The sequence below is a fragment of the Neomonachus schauinslandi genome, chromosome 10, assembly GCF_002201575.2.
Source record: "Neomonachus schauinslandi chromosome 10, ASM220157v2, whole genome shotgun sequence".
NCBI lineage: Eukaryota > Metazoa > Chordata > Mammalia > Carnivora > Phocidae > Neomonachus > Neomonachus schauinslandi.
In genome coordinates, this window is record NC_058412.1 from 33,289,220 (window position 1) to 33,296,104 (window position 6,885).

Below are 6,885 nucleotides of genomic sequence, written 5' to 3' on the forward strand. Positions count from 1 at the left end.
GGCAGATTCAATTTCACTTCCGGTAGCTGGTCTGTTCAAATTTTCTATTTCTTCCTGATTCAGTTTTGGGAGATTATAAGTTTCTAGGAATTTATCCATTTCTTCTAGGTTGTCCAGTTTGTTGGCATATAATTTTTCATAATCCTTTATATTTCTGTGGTATCATTTCTGATTTTATTTATTTGAGTACTCCCTCCTTTTTTTTTTTTAATGAGTCTGGCTTATGGCTTTTCAATTTTGTTGATCTTTCAAAAGAACCAGTTCCTGGTTTTATTTATCTGTTCTACTGGGGGTTTTTTAGTACCTATTTCATTCATTTCTGCTCTAATCTTTATTATTTCCTTCCTTCTACTGGTTTTGGGCTCTGTTTGTTCTTTTTCTAGCTTCTTTAGGTATAAGGTTATGTTGTTTATTTGAGATTTTTCTTGCTTCTTGAGGTAGGTGTGTACTGTTATAATCTTCCATACTAGAACAGCTTTTGCTGCATACCAAAGATTTTGGTTTTTCATTTTCATTTGCCTTAAGAGGGAGAAATCTTGACATAGACTTTAGAGTTTAAATATCCCTTAATTCTCCCCCAACAAAAGAAATAATCAAATAAGTTAAAAAGGAATATGACTTGCAAAACCGAGGTCATTCCCCTCTCCAAATTTCTACATAGAAAATGGCATTTTCCCCCCTCAGGCAGCCCAAATTGTTTTGAACTGAGAGTAAAAATGTATGATTTTAACTTCCCAGACAAACTAATCAAATTTAAGGTAAAAGATATAAAAATTTAGTCCACAATAAATCATCCAAAAGCATTGTTCTAACACTGGCATATTAACTCATTCAAACTTAACAATCCATGAGATAGGATTACAACCACTACCCCAATATAGATGGAGAACTCAGCGTAAAGAGTATAGTAATTTCCTCAAAGTTACACAGTTTGTAAAGTGGTTGAGCTGCCATTTGAACCCAGGCTTGGTGTGTAAAACATGGTGCTATACAGTGCAGCCCTCACTAAACAATTTTAAGTCTCTTTACTAACATTCTCTTTCAACAAATTGCACTGTTCTATTACATGGAGATACAGTGATGAACAGGATAATGGGGACACCATAATAGGAAAGATGACTAAAAAAGCAACAATAAGAAAGTGTCAAGAATGTTTTGGCAAGAAAAGTTCAGGGACCTAGAGGAGTAAAGCAGGACCCCTCATCTGTTCCAGTAAGAAGGAAAGGCTTCTCATAGAAATGAAGATGAAGATGAACCCAGAAAGATGAATAGGAATCTGCCTGGTAAAGGAGGAGAAGATGGATTCACACATGTGCAAGACATTAGTAGAAATCTTATAAAACTAGAGCAGAGAGAACAAGGTAAAATAATAGATGAGGCTGGAAATAAAGTCAGCCACATTACAGAGTTTGGGCATTATGGAAAAGGCAATGAAAAGCCATTGGAGGGTTTCTGCAAAGGAAATCTTTTTAGAGCTACAGTATAGAGACTAGACTGGAGAGAAACAAGACCAGAAGGACAAGCTGCAAATGGGAGGAAACTAGTTCAGTACTCCAAATAGGAGATGCTAGTGTGGGGGTGGTAGGGATGGAGAGAAGTGGATATATCTGAGAGACATTTATGAGACAGGATCTATAGGACTTAGTGATGTACTAGATGTGGTAGGTAAGAGAAAGGGAGAAGTCAAGGGTGACATTCAGGAAGGAAGCATGAAGAGAGCAATGAAGGACCCAAGACATCAAACCTTTGCCATAAACATCTGATGAAAAATAAAAATATAAAACGTGTTAATGTTTACCAACCAATACCACTGATCAATTGAGTGTTGAAGAGAACAGACTAATACATCTATCAGGAAAATATTTACATTTGAGATGCAGACTATTAAAAGGTGGGAAGAGAGGAACAACTGCCTAAATTATAAGTATATGCATACAGGAAGTACCTCAATGTGCAGAAAAAATAGCACAGAAAATCAAAGCAGAGATCCCAAAAAGTAAATGTAGAATGGGAATAAGACCCAGCACTAATGAGTCTTACAGAAGCATCTCTCTTAGCTTACCAATGTTTTTAAACTCTGAAAGGTGTGGGTGTTAGATAAATGGACAAGAATCAGCAACTAGCCAGAAGAGAATCAAGGGTCCAATCTCTTAAAATTCTATAAACAAGGAATCAGGATCTACTAGTAGCAGCATCATCAAAATGAGTATGCTAAAGAAAATAAATCCAGGGCAGGAAGGATTTTTGTTCCTGTGATCACTGTTATCCTTAAGAATATGATTTTCTGGGATTTGAAACAGATGTTATAAATGCCTTCCTGTAACTTTTACTTACTACACCATCAATTACTTGAAATCATTTCAAATATACAATGAACACAATGGCAAATATTAAGAGTTTATTCATCTTCAATATAAAAATAAAGATTCTGTGGAGGTAAGATACAAGTAGAAAAGCAGAGACCTATTATTTTGTGTATGAGATAAAATATGGTTTTATATAGCTTATAAATAGACAAAGTTATGATTCCCATGATTCTCATCTACAATATCCTTATTACCTACATTTTGGAGATCAATGTCTACTAAAAACAATGTATTCATTAAATATTTATTTATTCCTTTCCCTATCTTTATTCATCAAAAGCCTCTGTCACTGCCAATCAGAACTTCTCATGAGCACAAATAACCACAATGAGTTAATATAACTCCATACAAAAGCTAAAAACCTGTTTGGCATTTTAGTCATCTTGTGCAAGGTTACAAATGTTCAATTTCCAGTAGGCTTTCTAAAATACTGAAAACAGCTTGCAAATAAATCCCTATTACAGTAGCTTCTGGATGCCTGAAATTGGAGATAGTAAACCATGTATATACCAGGTTTTTTTCTATACATACATATGATAAAGTCCAATTTATAAATCAGGCTCAGTAAAAGATTAACAACAATAACAAATAATAAAAAAGAACAATTATATTGTAATGAAGTTATGTGAATATAGTGTCTCTCACTCTCGGACTCTCTCTCAAAATATCTTACTCTACTGTATTCACCCTTCTTCTTATAATGATAAGACATGATACATGCTTACACAATGAGATGAAGTGAGGTGAATGACATAGGCACTGTGACATAGCATTAGGCTACTACTGACCTTCTGATAATACATCAGAAGGAGGATCATCAGCTTCCAGATCATAGCTGAACAAGAGCAACTGAAACTGTGGAAAGTGAAGCCATGAATAAGAGGGGATCACTGTACTAACTTTAGGGACTCCAACTGGAACATGCTGCCATAAGGTTGGCAGACATTATCCGAGTGTGTTATTGTGCAGTGGCTATAAGTGGTGATGAACTTCCCCAGGGACAATGGGGAAGAGTTTCTCTGTAGTTTCCCAAAATGATAATGACATTGTTCAAGGACTAGAGAGAAAATCTGCATCGCAATGCACTCAAGTGCCACTAAGTAACAGGTGAGTTAATATTTTTTAATCAGTAATATCTATTGAATAGTCACCAGGCAGAAGAAAGTAGAATTTTCACGAGGGATTAATGCCACTGTTCCATTACCCCAAAAATCTGAAAGAACAAAAACTGGCATTGGAGGGGGCGGAGCAAGATGGCGGAGGAGTAGGAGACCTGGATTTCGTCTGGTCTCAGGAATTCAGCTGGATAGGGATCAAACCATTCTGAACACCTACAAACTCAACAGGAGATCGAAGAAAAGAAGAGCAACAACTCTCTCATCAGAAAAGCGACCACTTTCTGGAAGGTAGGATGTGCGGAGAAGTGAATCCGAGGCGATATTCGGGAGGATAGACGGCGGGGGAGGGGCCTCCGTCGGCCACTTCTGGCAAGTGATAGAGCCACGGAGCCCAAAATCGGAACTTTTAAAAGTCTGCTCCACTGAGGGACGTCACTCTGGTGGCTAAGCGGGGGGTGGAACCCTCCGGGACAGTGTGGTCTCAGGACCCACGGGTCACAGAAAGACCGGGGGTGCCTGAGTGTGGCAGAGCTCCCAGGTATCGGAGCAGGGAAGCCGGCTGCAGAGGCGGAGCCCAGGCGCGGGCTGTCAGCTCGGGGTAGCCATAAACCGTGATCCGCGGCACAGTCAGGCCCCTGCTCCTCCAGCAGGGACCCAACAAGCGGCAGATCCGGGGAGACTCACCTTCCTCCCCCGGGAGGAGCCGCGCGGGAGTGCACCGCAGGGATCTGCTGGGTTTGGAGACTCCACCCGGGGTCGGGTGCCAGAGATAGAAACGCGCGGTCACAGGCCGGGTGAGCACGGAGTGCAGCTGGAGACCGGGGAGACGGGAGTGACTGACTGCTTTTCTCTGGGGGCTCACTGAGGAGCAGGGCCCCGAGTTCTCGGCTCCTCCGCAGCGGAGATTGGGAGGCCGCCATTTTCACTCTCCGCCTCCAAAGCTGTACGGAAAGCTCGCAGGGAACAAAAGCCCCGGAGAGCAAACCTGAGCAGATTACTTAGCTGGGAGGGGGCAAGGGCGGGGCAATTCTGCCTCCGGCAAAGACATTTGGAAACCACGGCAACAGGCCCCTCCCCAGAAGATCAGCGAGAACAGCCAGCCAAGACCAAGTTTACCCATCAATGAGAACGGCAGAACTCCAGCTCTAGGGGACTACTGCACATAGAATTCATGGTTTTTTTACCATGATTCTGTAGTCTTTCAAACTTAATTTTTTTTTAACTGTCTTTTTTTTTTTCTTTTTGAATTTTTCTTTTTCCCTTTTTCAACCAACATCTTATCAATCCCTTTTTTTAAAAAAAAAAACATTTTTATTTTTCATTTTTAGAGTCATATTCTATCCCTTCATAGTAGTTACCTGTATTTTTGGCTTATATATATAAGTTGTTCTCTCTTTAAAATTTTGAGATAGTTTCTTCTAACAGATCAAAATATACCCTAAATTTCTAGTATATGGTGTTTTCTATTCCCCTGCCTGATCACATCCTCTCCCTTTTTTTTTCTTTTTTTAAATCCTCTTCTTTCTTTTTTCAAACAACTTCTTATCAATTCCTTTTATAAAATTTTTTATAATTTCCATCTTTACAGTCATATTCCATCCCTTCATCATATCAACCCTTATTTTTGTACATATATAAATTTTTCTTTCTTTAAAATTTTGGGAGGCACTTTCTTCTAAAAGACCAAAATACACCCCAAATCTAGTGTGTGGCACTGATCTATATACCAGCCTGATCATATTTGATCACATTCTGGTTTTTTTGTTGTTGTTGTTTTGTTTTGTTTGTTTTTGTTTTTATCTTTATCTTTTTCTTTTTTTTCTTTTTCTTTTTTCTCTCTTTCCCTTTCTTTTCCCACTGATTCAGGTCTTTTCTGATTTGTTTAGAGTATATTTTCTGGGGACGTTGTTACTCTGCTAGCATTTTGTTCTCTCATTAATCTATTCTCCTCTGCACAAAATGACAAGACGGAAAAAATCACCTCAACAAAAAGAACAAGAGGTAGTACCGACTGCCAGGGACCTACTCAATACGGACATTAGTACGATGTCAGATCTAGAGTTCAGAATCATCACTTTAAAGATACTAGCTGGGCTTGAAAAAAATATGGAAGTTATTAGAGAAACCCTTTCTGGAGAAGTAAAAGAACTAAAATCCAACCAAGTAGAAATCAAAAAGGCTATTAATGAGGTGCAATCAAAAATGGGGGCGCTAACTGCTAGAATAAATGAGGCAGAAGAGAGAATCAGTAATATAGAAGATGAAATGATGGAAAATAAAGAAGCTGAGAAAAAGAGAGATAAACATCTACTGGATCACGAGGGCAGAATTCGAGAGATAAGCGATACCATAAGACAAAACAACATTAGAATAATTGGGATCCCAGAAGAAGAAGAAAGAGAGAGGGGGGCAGAAGGTATAATGGAGCAAATTATAGCAGAGAACTTCCCTAATTTGGGGAAGGAAACAGGCATGAAAATCCAGGAAGCACAGAGAACCCCTCTCAAAATCAATAAAAATAGGTCAACACCCCGACATCTAATAGTAAAACTTACGAGTCTCATAGACAAAGAGAAAATCCTCAAAGCAGCTCGGGAGAAGAGATATGTAACCTACAAGGGTAGAAACATTAGATTGGCAACAGACCTATCCACAGAGACCTGGCAGGCCAGAAAGGACTGGCAGGATATATTCAGAGCACTAAATGAGAAAAATATGCAGCCAAGAATACTCTATTCAGCTAGGCTGTCATTGAAAATTGAAGGAGAGATAAAAAGCTTCCAGGACAAACAAAAACTAAAGGAATTTGCAAACACAAAACCAGCCCTACAGAAAATCTTGAAAGGGCTCCTCTAAGCAAAGAGAGAGCCTAAAAGCAACATAGCCCAGAAAGGAACACAGACAATATACGGTAACAGTCACCTTACAGGCAATACAATGGCACTAAATTCCTATCTTTCAATAGTTACCCTGAATGTAAATGGGCTCAATGCCCCAATGAAAAGACACAGGCTATCAGACTGGATTAAAAAACAAGACCCATCGATATGCTGTCTGCAGGAGACTCATTTTTGACCCAAAGACAGCCGCAGATTGAAAGTGAGGGGGTGGAAAACCATTTACCATGCTAATGGACACCAAAAGAAAGCTGGGGTGGCAATCCTTATATCAGACAAATTAGATTTTAAACCAAAGACTGTAATAAGAGATGAGAAAGGACACTATATCATACTTAAAGGATCTATCCACCAAGAAGATCTAACAATTGTAAATATCTATGCCCCTGACATGGGAGCAGCCAATTATATAAGCCAATTAATAACAAAAGCAAAGAAACACATTGACAACAATACAATAATAGTGGGGGACTTTAACACCCCCCTCACTGAAATGGACAGATC